General features: G+C 50.3%; 1 protein-coding gene across 2 annotated transcripts in view; it reads right to left on the bottom strand.

Moving 5' to 3' along the window:
• The window catches only part of Slc6a6 (solute carrier family 6 member 6), a 75662-nt gene extending 58231 nt beyond the window's left edge, over nt 1–17431 (bottom strand). For both annotated transcript variants that reach the window (XM_021164030.3, XM_085840284.1), the window contains exons 1-2: nt 17207–17431; nt 2356–2399 (exon numbers count right to left, since the gene is read on the bottom strand). The gene's annotated coding sequence lies outside the window, so the exon portion shown is untranslated. The remainder of the gene's footprint in view (nt 1–2355; nt 2400–17206) is intronic.
• Nucleotides 17432–17637: the final 206 nt, after the last annotated feature.

Here is a 17637-nt window from a genome sequence, read left to right on the forward strand (position 1 = left end):
AAGAGCTTTTTTGTTTTGTAGAGAAAGCACTCCAGGCATTACAAAGGGCCACAGAGCCACATGCCAGCCCCCAGACTAGGAATGAATTTGGACCTGCCTTAAGGCTAAAAAGATAGATCTTGCCCTTCTTGGTTGGAAACCCAAAGGCCAGATGCCCCAGGAATGTGTGGGAGTGGGCCACACCCAGAACTCAGACTGCGTATCATCCCTGTGTAATATACTCCCTGCAAACCCCATTGACCTCCACGTAGAGGGTGGAGGGGAGGCCATGAGTCTTTTCAGAAACAGCAAGCCAGGAGGGCTACACAAGAGTGATGTGGGGCAGTCTGAGGGCCAAAGCACCGGCCTAGGTAGCCTGGTGTGCAGCTGGAATCAGCACTGAAGAGGAACAGCATGGTCGCCATCTATGCTCTGCCTAGGACGTTGCCAGGCCCCATGGGGCCAGTCACTTGCACAAGACTCTTTATCTAGAAACAAAACTCACATTCCAGCCTCAGAGTGAGCAGTGGCCTCCCTGGCTCCCACTATCCTTGGCTGCTCATTAACCAGCAGCAGGAAGACCTTGGAAAAGGGAAGTCGCTGGAGATGGAAGGGGCTCCCCACCTATCAGGAGGGCAGTGCCACCAAGTGGGCACCAGAGTTGGGCAAGTGGGTTTGTGGTTGTGAGAACTTGGGAGGTCCCCCTAAGTCTCAGTTTCCCAGTCTGCACAATGGTGCTAGCTAACAGTACTTAGAAGACAACGGCACTCAAAGTCTGCATCCAAGCTGCTGAGGGATGCGGCCTTGCCTGGCACTCAGTAAGCATTCCACCTGTTCATCTGCCATTTTTACCGAAAGAACAAGAACTCCTACCTCCTGCAGCTCTTGAGGCTGTAGCATGGTTCTAGGGGTTGTAACAAGCTAATGTGTTACACTTCGAGGAACGTCTAGTACCCACAGGCAATAAGTGTTCCTGACACAGGACCATTAAGGTTGAGACTCTGAGCATGGTTCTCTACCCACTCAATAGCTGCTGGGGAAGTTCTTCTGAGTCTCTGGGGATGGGCATATCTGACGTCAGAGAACCTATGGTCTCCAGTTGGCTTTTTTTTTATACAGGAGCACACTCGGTCAGAAACTAACCAAAAGTGCAATTGGGTCTGACCACAGTGGCAGTTAAGAAGGGTCTCGTGAGAGTCCCACGGATGACCCCAAATTGACCATATCCCAGCCCTGTGTCATTGAGAGACTTCCTCGGAAGCTAAGAGAACAGCTCAGGATGAAGCATTGTTTATGCTGGAAAGCAACGACCCCAGAGCCAATGAAAAAGAAGAGAGAAAAAGAGAGAGGAGTGTGGAGTGAGAGGAGGAGATTAGATATTAAGAAATCTCTATCAAGGAAGGTGGAGTTCTCAAATTTGAGAGCAGGGTCCACAAGTGGGTCACAAGATCAACAAAGTGGCAGGACGGATTGCAGGGCAAGGACCTGAACCTGGAACCAGATCACAGGGCAAGGACCTGAACCTGGAATGTTCTCCAGAATGCGTATACACCACACTCCAGTGTTCCTTAGTAGATGTCAAGATTAAAGGACTTTGAATCCCAAGTTCCAAATCAGCTAAATCAGCCTGAAAACAAATCCTTCTTGCAGGCACTGTTAGGATTCTGAACTTGAAGAAGGGGGGAAACATTTAAGAGAAGAGAAAGCAAGGTGTAGTACCAAGACAATCAGCTGATTAGATATGAGAACTATGTCAATGTTAAATGTCCCAGGCTGATAATCGGGCTGTGGTTACATAAGACAATGGCGTTGCTCTGAGGAAATACATGAAAGACTAGGGGAAGAAGCACCCCACTTGTGACTTACTCCCCAGTGATTCAGCAAAAATACTGTTCGTGTGGTTCTTCCCAGCAGTGCACAGGGATGAGACCCCCTGGCCAGCATCAACCCCAGACCATCAAAGTGAAGGGCATGAGAAACTCAGGAGATTCACTCACAACTTACTGAACATTTTCTGTTCTGTTCAAATAGAACCTTCAGTGAAGCTGGGGCTGTAGCTCGTGGTAGAGCTCAGAACACAGACACACACAGACACACACACACACACAGACACACACACACACACACACACACACACACACACACACGGTAGAGATCCTTTCTTTAGAGCCAGGACCCCCTTGAAGTTGGGGCTCAGTATCACCTCATCCAAACTCCTGTTTCCCCCACCCCCAATGATATCTACCTCGGCTATTCCTTGCCACAGCATGGGTACAGGCAGAAGAAGACACACTAAATTGGAGACTCCTCCCCCATGGGATCCTGCTGTGGGTGGCGGTGATCCTGAGCCAATAAGGAAGCCGAAAAATTACTTACACTTGAGATGCTCCTCTGAAGAGGCTGTGGCACTGGCTCTGCACCTGTTGCAAACAGGAAGCAAAGAGGTGTGGTCAGGGCCTGCATGCCTAGGGTGACCAGATCTGATCATGGGTGACTCTCAACACACATGCTAGAGAGGGGACTCTTTGAGCCCATGGGACCTGGACCAGGGATGAAAGATGCTGAATCTCAAGCATGTGTATGCACACATAGATGTGCACTCTCACACGTGCTCATGTACACTCAGGTGGCCACCCAGACGAAAACATTCTCATTCTCTCTCTCTCTCTCTCTCTCTCTCTCTCTCTCTCTCTCTCTCTCTCTCTCTCTCTCTCTCTCTCTCTCTCCTCCCTCTCCCCCCTCTCCCTCTCCCTCCCCTCCTCTCCTCTCCTGTTCTCCCTCTAACTGACTCTGAATCCTTTCTCTGGATTCACTGCTCTTGAACCCAGACAGCCCAAGTCCCAGTGAATCACTCAACTGTCTTTGCACACTGTGTGGGGCTGCTGGAAGCCTTGGTGGGTTTGATGTCTAATAAAGGTCCCTTTGGGGCCAGGGAGATGGCTCATCAGGTAACGGCGCTTGCTGCCAAGCCTGACAGCCTGATAGCCTGAGTTTGATTTGCCAGATCCACACAGTGGAAGAAGAGAACTGACTCTCTGCAACTTGACCTTTGACTTCTACATTTATGCTGGATATGCTTCAGATACAGATACACATATCACGCACATATTTTATATATATAAAGGTAGGTTCTTTTTGCTAGTGTGCACAGGTGAGCCACTCACCAGACCAGACTAGAAAGCCTGCACTCCCACGAGCTCTGTAATCTGCCCAGGTCCCAGACCAGTCACTGGCTATCCCCTATGGACAGTGTAAGGCTAGACAGATTCTCTTTATTACTGTCACCACCATTACTGTTACATTTCTGTGTGTGGCAGGTGGAGGTGGAGGGCAGGGGCATGTGGAGATCAAGGGACAGCTTGCATGAGGCTCCTGGGGACTGAATTTGGGTCAAGTTTAGGAGGCAGCAAATTCCTTTGCCAGCTGAGACACCACGACTGTCCAGCCCCAAGATTCTTAAGAAAGGCACAGTCCCCCAGTTATCTCATTAAACTTACTGAGACCCATTGCGCCCAGGAAGCCTGTTGGACTCTGCTGGACAGCAGCTATCCTCTGGGGATGGCCCAGAAGCCATCTCATGAATTTTGATTTACTTGTTCATGTTACCTAGAGTGTTCAGGTGGACCCCCCAGAGCCTTGTGCACATTCAGTGGGAGCATCACAGTAGGGCTGCACCCCAAAACAGGGAGTCTCTGTTCAAACAAGCAGGGGCAGAGCTCTGGGCCTGGCGTCTCAGGCCACCAGCAGAGTTGCTGGCCCAGACACAGGAAGGCCTTTCAGCCTTCCTGGATTATAAAAATGTGTAGAATCAAGAAAAGCATTCTTATCAATGAAGATCTAAGATTTCAAGAACACTTAAATTGGAATTAATGGTGATATACAGGGATAGGGATAAGGGGGGTAGGTAGGCAGGGGTACCTGCCCCCCCCCTTAAGCTCCACCTCTCCTCTCTGGCAGCAATTCTAGCTTCTTCCACAACCTGAGCAGAGTTATGGCTGCTCTGTCAGTTCACTGCCAGCCTCCTTCCTCAGAGCACTCACTGCTACACACTAAGCACACTGAGCTCAGGCACTGAGTCCAGGGTACCATATGGTAGGAACTGTCAACAATTTCTTAAGCACCTACTACGTACCAGGCAGTGTTTGAGGAAAGACCGCACCTCAAGAAGCCGAGGTCCCTTGTTCTTAAGGAACCCTGAACCCTAAGGTGAGACTAAAACATGAGTGGGAAGTCACTGGGGCTTCCTCCACTTCCTTGGTGGACATGGCCCTACAGAAGCCGAGGTGGGTCAGTAATATCTGCAAAGGGTGAGGCACAGAGATGGGACATGGTAACAAGTACCTGACTCTCCTGGCCCATGCCAAAGGAAGGAAGATAACGAGGAAGATGGAGACACTGTGTTTAAAGCACAAATTCTCAGCACATTGTTCAAGGAACCTTGAGCAATGGCATTCTGTCTAGATAGATCCTGACCAGTAAGAGGCCAGCTTGCTCAGACAGATAAGAGTGGCCCTTGTATCAGTGGGTCTGTGTGGCTTGCTGGCACTCATACCCAATGTAGGAACAGTCTGAACTGATTTAACCTGGTGAGGCACATCTATCAATCTCATCCTATCAGGAAATGGATCTCACCTCCTACTTCTGAAGGAACTTGTGAACTAGACCTGGCCAGTCAGAGTTGCTCACTCGTGGACTTGACTATGCCTGGACAATTCGAATGACAGCCAGAACTCTTGTTAAAAGCACTGGGAGTTGGGGAGTCGGCAGGCTCAGTGGGTTAAAGAGACTTGCCATATAAGCCTGGAAACCTGAATACCATCCCCAGAACCCATACAAAGGTGACAGGTGAGAACAGACTTCACAGTTTTCCTATGACATCCACATGCATGACAAGTCATGTGCACTGCCCCCAACACACACGTATACATTCACCATGCACACATACATAATCCTAAAATTATTTAGAGGAGGAGGAGGAGGAGTTAGAAGAGGCTTCTTCTAAGTTGAGATGGCTTATGGAGATGGGGTTTCACTGGGGCAGCTAAGGTCCTTCAGGGAGAATGGAGTAAGCACTGAGGAACACGAAGCCCAGAAATGGAGCAAACTAACTAGTATGAGCAAGGTCATATCTCAGCACCCGAATATAGCCACACCTGGAGGATTCTTAAGCTGTGCTCTTCAGGTAAACGTAGCAGTCAATGTTCTATTTACCTCTAAAGTTAATTTAAACTGATTTTTTTGCTGAATCCAGTCTTCTTAGGGCATAGAGAATCACACATGTAATCCCAGCACTGGAGAGAATGAGGCAGAAAGAATATGAGTTGGAGACTGACCTGAGCTACATAGAAAAACCTCATCTCAAAAACTAAATAAATACAAGGCTAGCGAGATGGCTTAGTGGCTAAGAGTGCCTGCTGTGCTCGCTGGAGTTTATCTCCCAACACCCACATTAGGAGATTCATTACCAACTTCTGGCCTCCTAGGATTCACACTTGTACATACACACATACACACACACATACATACAAAAACATATACATATACCAATATAATTAATTAATTAATTAATTAATTGAATATCTAGGGATATGGCTTATGGGTAGGGTGTTGCCTAGTATGAGCAAGGTCCTGTGTCCATTCTCAGCAGTGTGTGTGTGTGGTGTGTGTGTGTATGTGTGTGTGTGTGTGAGAGACAGACAGACAGACAGAGACAGAGACAGACAGACAGACAGATCGACTGACCAACTGACCTGTGCCCTGGCTTGAACCTGCTGTGTCATTTTATGCTCCTGTCTATCTGACATTCAGCCCATTAGTACCAACATGGAGGATGCAGGTGACAGAATGACTTGACATCTGAGGTTCCCCATAGCCTGACATTCTATCATGTGTCTGTTGCAAAACTTAGGCCTGACCCTCCCCCTCATCCCCAGTCCTCACTCCAGGGCACACAGGAAGACATACATGTTTAAATCAGTCCTCCCTGGTAGGCCTGTGAAACATCTGGAGGACTCTTCACAACAGACTGCGAACCCCATCCCCAGCTCTGAATTCCAGATATGGATGGAGCCGCCTATTCTCTCCACTGTCCTGTGACAACTGTCACTTCTGGTCCAGTGACCACCATGTTCTAAGAACTCAGACTCAACCTGTCTTTTTCTTCCACTTACTGAATGAAGCCCAGTGACCCATGTAAACATACGACCCAGGCAGGTAGGAAACTAGACCTCAGGGCCCCCCTGCATCCTCAAAGCAGAGCCCAACTAGAGACAATTCCAGAGGGATGCAGCTTTCCACAAGGGCAGCATTGGTCCTGGGTCAAGCGCTTCTGCTAGCCCCCATGCTAGAATGTCTCTAGATAACCAGAGGCCACGTGAGGGGTGTTGCAGCAGGCCCTGTGTTGTCTTCCAGGAGCTGAAAAGCCTCTCAAAGACTCCCCTCCACCATCGCCACCCCAGCAGGCAACAAGCCAGATCTCATGCTGGGGGCCTTGTCCTGACACACTGCCTGGAGCCACTAGGCCTGTCTGCAGGGCCTGGCTGGCCCTGGGCTCTCCCTGACTTACATCCGACTTGGCTGCCTGCAAAAGCCTCCTGCGGCTTTTTTGGACCGCCAACACTGCAGAGTAGCAAGCGGCTTCCCCATAAGCATCCTTTCCAAGGTGGCACTGGCCCAAGGCCGGCTAAGCCAGCTCTCAGCCCTATGACCTTGAGCCAGTCACCTGCCCCCAGGAAGGCTTTGGGGTTTTCCTATGCAAAATATGAACACTAGGGAAACCGAATTTATCATATTATTCATCTTTTGGAGGAGAAGGGTCTACAGCCTGGGTCTCACTCCCTATGTGGCTCGGAGACTCTACTGCCCTAACTCCTGGGCTCTGGCCACACTTCCTCCTCAACCTCCCACATAACTGGACCACAGGTGTACCCACTGTACAGCTAGCTATCTCAGCTAGGCTTTTAAGGAATACCGAATGCTAGGTCCCAACTTGGAGACTCCAACTTGACCTGTATCATGACAGGTAGAAAGCCTAGCGTGGTGGTGCACACCTGTAATCCCAGCATTCAGGAGGCTGAAGCAAGAGGATCATGAGTTTGTGGCCATCCTGGGCTGTAGAAAAAGTTTTTTTAAAAAAATCACATCTAAAACCAAAATCTGATCAGAGCTGGTCTATATGATTTACAACTCCACAACACCACAATGAACACTTAGTAGCTCCAGGACCCTGGTAACAGCAATCTCAGGGTAATGTTAGGAAGTTTAGAAATACTACTAATGGGCTGAGGGGCTCAGGCTGGGGCTCTCTCCTCTCAGGGAGAACTGGTGTTAGCCATCCCCAATGAGTAGAGAGACAACAAGATTTTCCTGGTGGCAGGTTTGGGGCTTTCCAAGGATGCTGGCAGAGGCTGAACTCTTCACATTCAAAGGAAGCAAATTATCCTTTGGCTGGAGCCTGTACCCCAGAACTCAAAATAGAAGCTAACGCTAAGAAGGGGTAGCTCTTGCCTAGGGAGGAGACCACTGTGATGGGTTCCAAGTGATTTCCCAGTTCCAGCCCTTTTTAAAAAAAAAAAAGATTTATTTGTATTTCATGTGCATTGCCTGTTTGAGGGTGTTGGATGTCCTGGAACTGGAGTTACAGACAGCTGTGAGACATCGCACAGTTGCTGGGAATTGAGTTCCGCTCCTCTTAACGACCGACCGACCGACTCATCCCCTACTCAGTTCCCCTTTCCAGCTATCACTGCCCCCGCCTTCTTACAAAGCAGACCCACACACATGGACCCTGGAACTCACCCTAGCCGGAGAACTGGGCATAATCTCAGGGAACGTCAAGCTCCCAGCAATCCCTCATCCAAACCACACTGACTGGGTGCCCTTGAATCAGCGAGGCAGAGCAGCTTCTCCCTCACGGCCACGAGAGGTGGCAGGTTCCGAGCCAGTGGGGTTCAGGGACACAAGGAGGCTCACAGCTGCTGCTTAGCACCCTCCACACCACACCCAACTTCTGCCACTGCCACAGTCCCCCGTGCCACACCTCCCCCACTGTGCCTGGACCAGGTACAGAGAAAGAAATAATATCAGTGTTTCATACTGCTTCTTCCCAGGACTGGAGCAAAGCCCTTACCTACCGTTCTGAGTCTCATCCTCAGAAGCACCCCCCAAAAAATACACAAAACACTTGGCATGGCTAAAGGCTGACAGGGGGTGGGGGTGGGGTGGGGAAGAGATATTCCACAAGAGTTGACACTTTTTTTTTTTTTTAGGCTCACAACAGGATACCCTTAAAAGAAGCCCACCTTCTTCTGTGAGAAACGAAAGACAGAAATAGACTCCACAGCACCAAGGGAAGGGGCTGGCAGGCGTGGGTTTTTTTTTTCCCTTTCTCTTTTTAAAGATTTGTTCTAATCTATATTTTCCCACTAATAGTTTAGGCAAACCCACATTGTTCCCAAGGAGATTATTCCATACGAAAAGCTGGCTGCCACAGCTCTGCTCAGCACTGCTCTGGAATTCTAGTCTCCAAACTGAGATGCCTCCTTTCAAAGCAAGGGTCGGGCCACCGTGGAAAATCAGCAAGAGGACAAGTATAGGTGTGCGCCTCACACTGGGACCACACAGACTTAGGACTCTTCTCCTCAGGATCCACAAATGATCTCCTCACACCCAAGGACCAGAGAGGGATAAGAATTCACCTACGTCACATAGTAAGAAAACCAGAGGCCAAGGACACCAGCCCTGGTTCGCAATGCCCGGCTTTGATTTTATACGTTCACCTGCATAACTTTTTTGCTGGATATCCATCACCCTTGCCAAGCAGACAGCCCCGGAGGGAATACTTCAGACTGCCCTATCCACTGGTGATATCCGCACAGCCCGGAAGGAATGAGTACCTGCTAGGTGGGTGGATGGGTGGGTCCAAGCCTGGACCAATAGATGTTCAAAGAATAGGCTCTCATTTCAGGATGGGGGTGCACTTCTGAGAGCCAGACCCCTCTGCTAGATGCTGGAGTATCTCCCCTTCTCTCAGTATGTCCCCAGCTGGTGGTCAGGTGGATATATGGCAGGCTCACAGAGGTCCAAGATCAGGCCGCGGGGACAGAGCTCTTGGAGCTCAGGCAGGGAAGTTCAAGTCCTCTTTGATTCTTGTGATCTTTGGTTTCCTGTATGTTAAGCACCACCTGGGGTCAAGGAATGCTTCTTGGACCAGGAAGCTTCAAGCTGTACTTGAGGAGTGGGAAGAAGATGGGGAACAAAGGGCTAGGTTCGGCGGAGAACCCCAGACTACAAGGAGAGATGAGCCAGATCTGGGGAAGAGTCTAACATCAAATTCTTCTTTAGAGTTGGTCACAGAGTTCACAGGGTGCTCTGGAGCCAGGGGAAGCCTCTTGAGCAGGAGATTGGCTCAGCATTACCTCCTAGATGGTACAGAGAGGTGCTCAGGAGACATGGCGGCTGGTCGGGAGGCTGTGGATGCCAGTTGCCATCTGGTGATAGAATGACGGTCCTTGAAATCGTGACCAGCCTTCCATTGGGGCTGATTAGCTCTGGAGCAGGGGCAGAGTCCTCAGAACAGCCCTGTTCCAGTGCCCTTCACCCACTAGGCATGACTGCACAGATTCACCGGCCAGCCACACTTCTCTATCCCCTGCCAAGCATCTAGCAATCTCAGCCTTTGGGCTTTCCGTAGGAAGGGGGTTGATGGAATATGGCAACCAGTCATATTCTACTTCTACCCTGTTACAAGCACCATGGAAACAGGACACTCAGAATGTCCCAGCTAGGAGACCTAGCCTAAAAGCTCCATCTACTCAATAGAGATACCAAGGCTGGGGGCGGAGGGTGGGGAATGGGGATGGGACAAGGTAAACAGACTAACCAGACCAGGAGATAGGTAGGCTCAGTTATAGATGTCTCCTGTCCACTGGATGCCCAGCAAGTTTGGGCAGAATGTCCTTCCCACCCTTCCCCCACGCAGCTCAGTCCTGGGCTGAGCAGATCAGGTCATCAGTACCAGGCTCCAGGTTCTTCCCCAAGCTTTCTGGGAGTTGGGTCCTGGACTGTGATTATCTCTCAAGCAGCCCGCCCTTGGAGAGGGGGAGGGCGGTGCTTCCTTCCCATCCCGTTCCCATTAACTGAGACTAAGAACAGCAGCATGGAAACCCTGAGGTGAGGGGCTGGGGTGTGGCTAGCACCTGCCCAACTGTAGAAGCCTCCCTGGGATCCATCCCCAGAAAAGTCAGTTGCACAAGATCTTGCTAGTGTCCTTAACCTACCTCCCAGAAGGGGAGTTTTACATAACCAGAATGGTGGGCACAGCAGAAGCAGGGAAACTGAACAATAGGTAATTGGAAGGTTGGATCTCTTCCACTGATAAACACCTCACCCAGACCTCACCAGAGCTCCTAGTCACTGAGGTAGGTGGGTGGGTGGGGCAGGTTAGCTGGGTGATCCCAAAGTCCACAGTCCCTGAACTCAAGTCAATGGACCCCTCTTCCGCACACCTGCGACTTGCTCCCAAGTGCCTGCCCTCAGCATAAAAGGCCTGAGATTGTACATTAACCTGCAGATACTCATCTTCTCCCCCTCCCTACGTTGGCCTCACTCTCCCGAGGGACTGCAAGCCGCCCTGCACCAGAGACTGGTTTATTCATTGTTGCCCTTCCTACCCTTGGGACGGTGCCTGATATTCAGTAGGTGCTCAATAAGCATTTGCGGTGCAACCGGTGGTACACACCTGCAGTTTCAGCCACCTGGGAAGCTGAGGCAGGAGAATTGAATGGGTGAGCTCCTGTATTTAGAAAGACACTCCTGACAGCTGTAAGGGCTTGGGCTGTTGTTCACCTTCAGGGCAAGTTGGAAGCCACTGAGTGAGGCGACGCCCTCACTGAGCTGTAGTCTGGTTGGTCAGCTAGGACAGAAGAGGCCAGAGGGTCACAAGCCAAGGATGTGCACAGTGGGCTGGTGGGCTTGTACGTTCTGCAGTGTGTTCTGCAGGGCATTCTGCGGGGTGGCAGGTCACAATGGGCCATTGTTTGTACAGATCAAGTGGCAGAACCTGGAACGGTATGACACTGTTTTTGTTAAAAACAAAACCAAACCACAACTGGCTAGCTGGCTAGCTGGTTGGCTGGCTGGCCTGCTGAGCAAATCCTTACTCCCACAAGGAAATGAAAATGGACCCAGAAAGTGATAAAAAGCAGTCTGCATTCCGACAGACACTGCAGGTACCACACAGCTAGAGCTGCATGTGAGAGCAACAGATAGTCTTAAGGTCTTTATTTAGTCATTTATTAGCACTGGGGGAGGAACCCAGTGCCTCACACTTGGCAAGCATACAATCCACAGCTTATACCCTCAACCCAACCTTTTATATGGATATTTTGTAATGATCTGAAGGGGATATATTTTAGCTTCTGCGAGTTCTGTATTGCTTGAGGTATATAATTTTTGTAAGTGAAAAGTGAGTCATTTGGCAGTTTGTCATTCCTACACAAATGAAATGGTATGTCCATTAAAAAAGCTAGCATATAATGCCCACAGGAGATTCTCTCACAATCCTACGCCTACAGACAAAGCATCTGCAGGACAGATGGACAAGCTGGACAGATGGACAAGCTGTTGTATGGTTATCATGCCTCTTTCCCAGAGGGCACACTATAGTATTCAAATACAGAAAGCAATGACCTCCAGTCTATACTGCCTTCTATCCGATCCCTTTACACATAATTAAGATAAAGTTTCATTTATAAATTAGTCATTCTGAGAGCAATAGCTCATAATAAACTAGAATTATATATAACCCAATACTGTCATAAAATGTCTTCAACAACACATGAACTGCTCATTTCCAGAATTTTCCATTTAATAGTCAGTGCTACAGTTAGCCATATATAATACACACATACATACAGTCCTGGGATTACAAGGGTGATTCACACTGCCTGGCACAAATCCACTGATAGAGGAGGTGACTTGACAAAATTCATTCACAGTGACAGACATCTAAAAGTAGCTCTCTTAAGGTGTGGAGAGCTGGGGATGTGGCTCAGTGGTACAGTGTCTGCCTAGCAAGGGTGGAGTCCCCATCCCCTCCTCAAGCAAAAAAGCAAGGAGCAGAGAAGCTAGAGAGAGGCCTTTGCAGGTCAGACAGCTGGTTATGTGAGCAGGAGAAGCAAGGGCAGGGTCCCAGCAAGAAAATAAAAAGGCAGATGTGGCCCTACACTCATGCAGCTCAGCATTGGGGACAGTGGGGACAAAAATGGGAAGATTAGAGTGTGCTGGCTGGCATCCTAGCTCCAGGTTCAGTGAGAGACTGTCACAAAACAAACAAACAAACAAACAAACAAAAAAACGAGTTAAAGGGTAAAGGAGAAAGGCAGGCTGATGTGGAACTCTACCCTCCACACACATATGTACAAACATGAACATATTCACACACATGCACACCACACAGACACACACACACGACAGGTAGAAAGCAACTGAAAAGATACCTAATGTTGACCTCTGACTCCCACAAGTACACACTCATTTATTTGCACATACACACATATGTTTATACACAAACATGTGTGCGAAACATAGGGATGTTTTTATCTTGATCTGGGTGATAGTTACACTGATGTCTGAATTTACTGAACTTCAAAGCATCTCTGCATTATACTTAACTTTAATTTAATTTAATTTAATTGGTGGAGAGGGGGGTGTGTGTGCCAGAGATCAAACTCGGGTTAAGCATACATTGTACAATCCCAGACCCTTAAAATATCTTTTTCCTTGAAAAAATATAATTATTATGTGTATCTTATGTGGCATTCTAGGATCTCATGTGGAGATCAAAAGAGATCACTGTGGAATTCTCTCCTTCCGCCACGGGGACCTGGTGATCCTGGCAAGTGATTTTGTCTGATGAGCCATATCTCAGGGAAATGTTAGGCACAGTACCTCACACCTGTAATCCCAGAACTTGGAAGCCCAAAGCAGGAGGAGTGTAGCAAAATTCCACGCCAGCCTGGGCTACATAATAAGTCCCAGGCCAACTTCCCCCACTCCCCCACCACCCCTGACACACACACACACACACACACACACACACACACACACACAAAAAGACAAACATTTCTATCTTCCTGCCTCTCTGACCCCACCCCCCTAAGCCCAGCCTCAGCTCGTGTTTCCAAAAGAATCCTTTAACCCAAAGTGGTCAGAAGGGAAAATCCTGCCGCTCTCAGGCCTGCCCATAACTTTCCCTAAAGATGCCAGATCTGCACGCTCCAGGGAGGTAGAAACCAGCAAGTTAATGGCCTGCCTGGTACCTGTTAAACAGGGTGTCCAGGCTTCACCTGGTGTTTACAGAAAGAACTTGGGGCCAGATTCTTTGGTCCAGAAAATGCCTTGTACCCTGTCCAATGGTAGGCCAGTAGGCAGCCACCCTTGATCTTTGGAGCCCAATCCAGTTCCTTGCTTACCATTAGGGGTCTCTCCCCAGGCTCCAATCTTGATTGGCTCCTGCTACTGTCCCTAGATGCTGTTCAAACCTATTTGTCTCCCTGCTGCCCTCCTGATAACTATAAGCCTGAAACCCATAGCCCTCCATCACCTGGTTCTGACCACATCTATTCATGGCCTCTGTCTAACTGAGACCCTATGGACACGTTCTATAAGCACACTTAGCTATTTCATGTCACGGTACATTTAAACCCTCTGTGTCCTGCCTACCAGGCCAGCTCACCCTGCCTCTCTGCCCATAAGAAGCATTGACTCCAATATCACCTCTGCCTCACCAAGCACACACTGGCTCATGGGCTCTTAAGTCTTCCTCAGGGCAGTTGTGGATGGCTGTGGTCCTTGCAGCAGCTACTCCCTCTAGGTTACTAGTGCCTCAAAGCCAACATTCTACCCCAAATCCAGTGCCTGCCCAGGGCTTACCTCAGCCAAGGTTTCTTTTTTTCTTTTTCTTTTTTTTTTTTTATGGGTATTTTTTTTTAATTAGGTATTTTCCTCATTTACATTTCCAATGCTATCCCAAAAGTCCCCCATACCCCCACCCCCCATCAGCCAAGGTTTCTTTTTTTTTTTTTTTTTTTTTTTTTTTTTTTTTGGTTTTTCGAGACAGGGTTTCTCTGTGTAGCCCTGGCTGTCCTGGCACTCACTTTGTAGACCAGGCTGGCCTCGAACTCAGAAATCCGCCTGCCTCTGCCTCCCGAGTGCTGGGATTAAAGGCGTGCGCCACCACGCCCAGCTCAGCCAAGGTTTCTTAACCACCTAAATGAGACATATTAAGAAAGAGCCCTAAGCCAGGCAGTGGTGGCGAACACCTTTAATCCCAACACTTGGGAGGCAGAGGCAGGTGGATTTCTGAGTTCGAGGTCAGCCTGGTCTACAGAGTGAGTTCCAGGACAGCCAAGGCTACACAGAGAAACCCTGTCTAGAAAAAAAAGAAGAAAGAAAGAAAGAAAGAAAGAAAGAAAGAAAGAAAGAAAGAAAGAAAGGAGAAAGAGCCCTAGTTCTCCACCAAGTCATGGATGCCCCAGAACCATAACTACTACACACAACACACAGATTCAAACTTCTTTGGCTAGGCTAACAAACACCACGAAGCAAGCTGCAGCCTCAAAGAGTCTGATTCTTGCCTACAACCACTGCCAAAGTCAGTCTGCACAGCTGGAACCCCAGGCCAACCCTCTATTCCCACCCAGATCGCAGTAATGGCAGTAGCTGGGCAACATTCCAGGGAGTCCTTGTGATTGACGGCTCTTTCCTGTCTCCAGGAATGTGCTCAGTGACTCATGGCACCTTATCACTGAGACCTTTGGAAACTTTCGGAGAACTAAACCTTTGACAAGTCGAGGTTAGAAGCAGGGAGCCCCCCCAGTGCCCAGCCTGCCTTTGGGTTGGGTGGGGGGTGGGGTGGCACAACACCTGCTGCAGGGATGGATGGTAGGTAGCTGGGCTCCACTGGAAGGTGCAGAGAAGCAAGAAGGAATACAAGGTACTAAGGACCGCCCCCCCCCATACACCCTCCAGCCCTAAGGACCAGAACACCTTTGTCTCTCATTTTCTCCAGAACCTGCTCCACCTTAATGTCCCCATCTTAATGTCCCCAACAAATCAGTGGACCAAGTGCTGTGAAGCCTAAATGCACAGCTGGCCATGGCAAAGCTTTTTGGAATCCCAATTCTGTATAGTGCAAGCAAGGCAGGCTCCTAGGCAGCTCTCATTGACCCATCTGTAGAATGGGCTCTTCCCCCAGCTCTGAGCCTCCAGATTCTACCAAGCAGATATGGATACAGAGGGGGTTAGAAAGTCAGGAAGGCTGACCACAACAGAGCTACAGGCAGTACCAGGGTATCCCCAAAGGACAAAAGCTCTCTCCGGACAGCACCATGGCCCTTGCCACATACCACAGTGACCTGAGACCTCGTGACACCCTCTAATCAGCAGCTCTAGAGCCGAGCCCGGCTTTACAGCTTACCACAAGCTTATTCAGCCTCATCTCCCTCAATCCCTTCAAGGACAAGGCGAGGCTGGCCTTAGCGTCCTTGTCGCCTGGACAGCCAAGCCCAAGCTAAGAGAACTACCCAAGGTCACCATTAAGAGGAACACAGTCTTTCTGGGGACAAGAAGACTATTGGATCCCTAGTTGACATATCCAATGGGTAGTATGCCCCACCCATTTTACAGATGAAGAGACTGAGGGCAAGAAATATTGCCCAAGGTTAACTGAGTGGCTGAACCAAGGTCTAAGACAACCTCCAACCATCTGGCAATACCATTCTATTGTGGGTTCTCAGCTGGTGCCTAGGTCCCCCTCCAGCCACCCACCATCATCTTGCTAAAACACCTCCCTTTCACCCCCCACTCCCCGATGACTCCCTGGTAGAGAGGGAGGCAGGCAGGCCGTTGCTAAGCACTCACCAGCTCTCTCATAAAAATAAACTCCTTCTGGCTTAGAGACTCTGAGTGAGATCCCCTCCCTACCAGCAACAAAAAAAATAAATAAATAAAATTTTTTTCTTTTAATTTAAAAAAGATCTCTATGACATTTATTTGAAAGCTAGCTGTGCCAAATCGGAGGCCAATTTACTGACATCCAATTGGAGCCACGTGCTACCAATCCGCAGTCCGAAGACCCTCCGGGTCAAGCGCCTGGCCAGTCTTTGAGATAATTTATTTCTCCAGGCAGGAAATGGGGGCCCAGGCTGTCTCCCAAGCCTTTGGGGCTGGTCCTAGAGAAGGCAGGGATCTGGCAGAGGCCAGGCAGTGACCAAAATAGCCAGGTCGGTGGCCCTGCTGAGCACACGCCTCCCTTGCCGCCAGGCTATACAGCCTAGGTTGAGGCTTTGGGACTGTAGGATCTGTTCCTGAGACTGGTTCCTTGTGTGGCTTCCCCAGTGGGAGCAGACCAGAACCTCCCACCCAAAAGAGGAACCCATAAAGGGGAGCAGTCTAGAGGAAGATGTGTCCAGCTGGTGCTACCCACTGCCCATTGCCCCTGGCTGTCGCTTCGGGCCTCAGCCCTTGCTACTCAAGCCTGGGAGCGACTGTCACACCTGCGTGCCACACCCAGGCAGCACCTGGAGCCATACCTCCCTTTTACCTCTTCTAAATACTTCGAAGAACCAAAGATGTCCATTGGGCCCAGTGGGCACAAGGGATGCCCTCTCAGGTACAGCTAAAAGACACTAGATTTGCCTCCAACCACACAGATCCAGGGATCCAGGCACATTCGGGGACACACACGTGCACACGGCCAGGGTTCCGGAGCCACAGCCACACATACAGGTTCACATTGGCAAGATGTGTGTGTGTGTGTGTGTGTGTGTGTATCAGGAGACAGAGCCACACGGCCACACTACACTCAGGTAAGGCAGCCCCGGACATAACCCCGGTCATATCACACACCCCGGGGCGCACATGTACACGGCTGCCTAGGGTGGAGAAACAGCCACTCTCAGAAACAGAGACATCCAGGGACAAGGAGACACCCCGTGGGACACACACACACACACACACACCTGCCGCCGCACCAGCAGCCCCAGCCCCTTCGCCAGGGAAACAATAACTCCCTCTCCAGCAGAGCTGAACAGGAGACCCTCGGTCCCTCCCTCAGGGGTGAAGGGGATGAAAGAGCGCGGGGAGGCCAGACCCGCAGGGACGCGGTGAGGTGGCGGAGCGCGGCCCGGGGAGGGGGCTGCAGTCGCGGCCCACACGCCCTGGGTACCTGGGTGGCTAAGCCCACAGCGGATGGCCCGGGGCTGGCGAGGCTGGCGGGACTGGCGGCGATCGCGGCGTTGGCGGCTGGGCACGGGAGCTCGGCAGCAGCCAGGTCCCGGAGCACGACGCTGGCGGCGGCGCGGAGGAAGCGGTAATTTATAAGCGGCTTCTCCCTGACCTCGCGTGTCTGTTGTCTGAACAGGCAGCTCTCCGCATCACCCATCCTGCTGGGTGGAAAAATACCAGCTTGGCCGGGCCTGGGCGGGGCCTAGGGAGGGGCCTGGTCTGTCAGCCACGCCCACACACAGGGCACACACACACACACACACACACACACACACACACACACGCACGCGCGCGCACGAGCTCGGACACACAAAGAGCCGGAGCTCGCCTCGTCGAGCGCGCGCACCCATCCTCATGCTCCATCCAAACGCT

The sequence above is a fragment of the Mus caroli genome, unplaced genomic scaffold (genome assembly GCF_978045245.1).
Source record: "Mus caroli unplaced genomic scaffold, Mus_caroli_1 scaffold_7, whole genome shotgun sequence".
NCBI classification, from domain to species: Eukaryota; Metazoa; Chordata; class Mammalia; order Rodentia; family Muridae; genus Mus; species Mus caroli.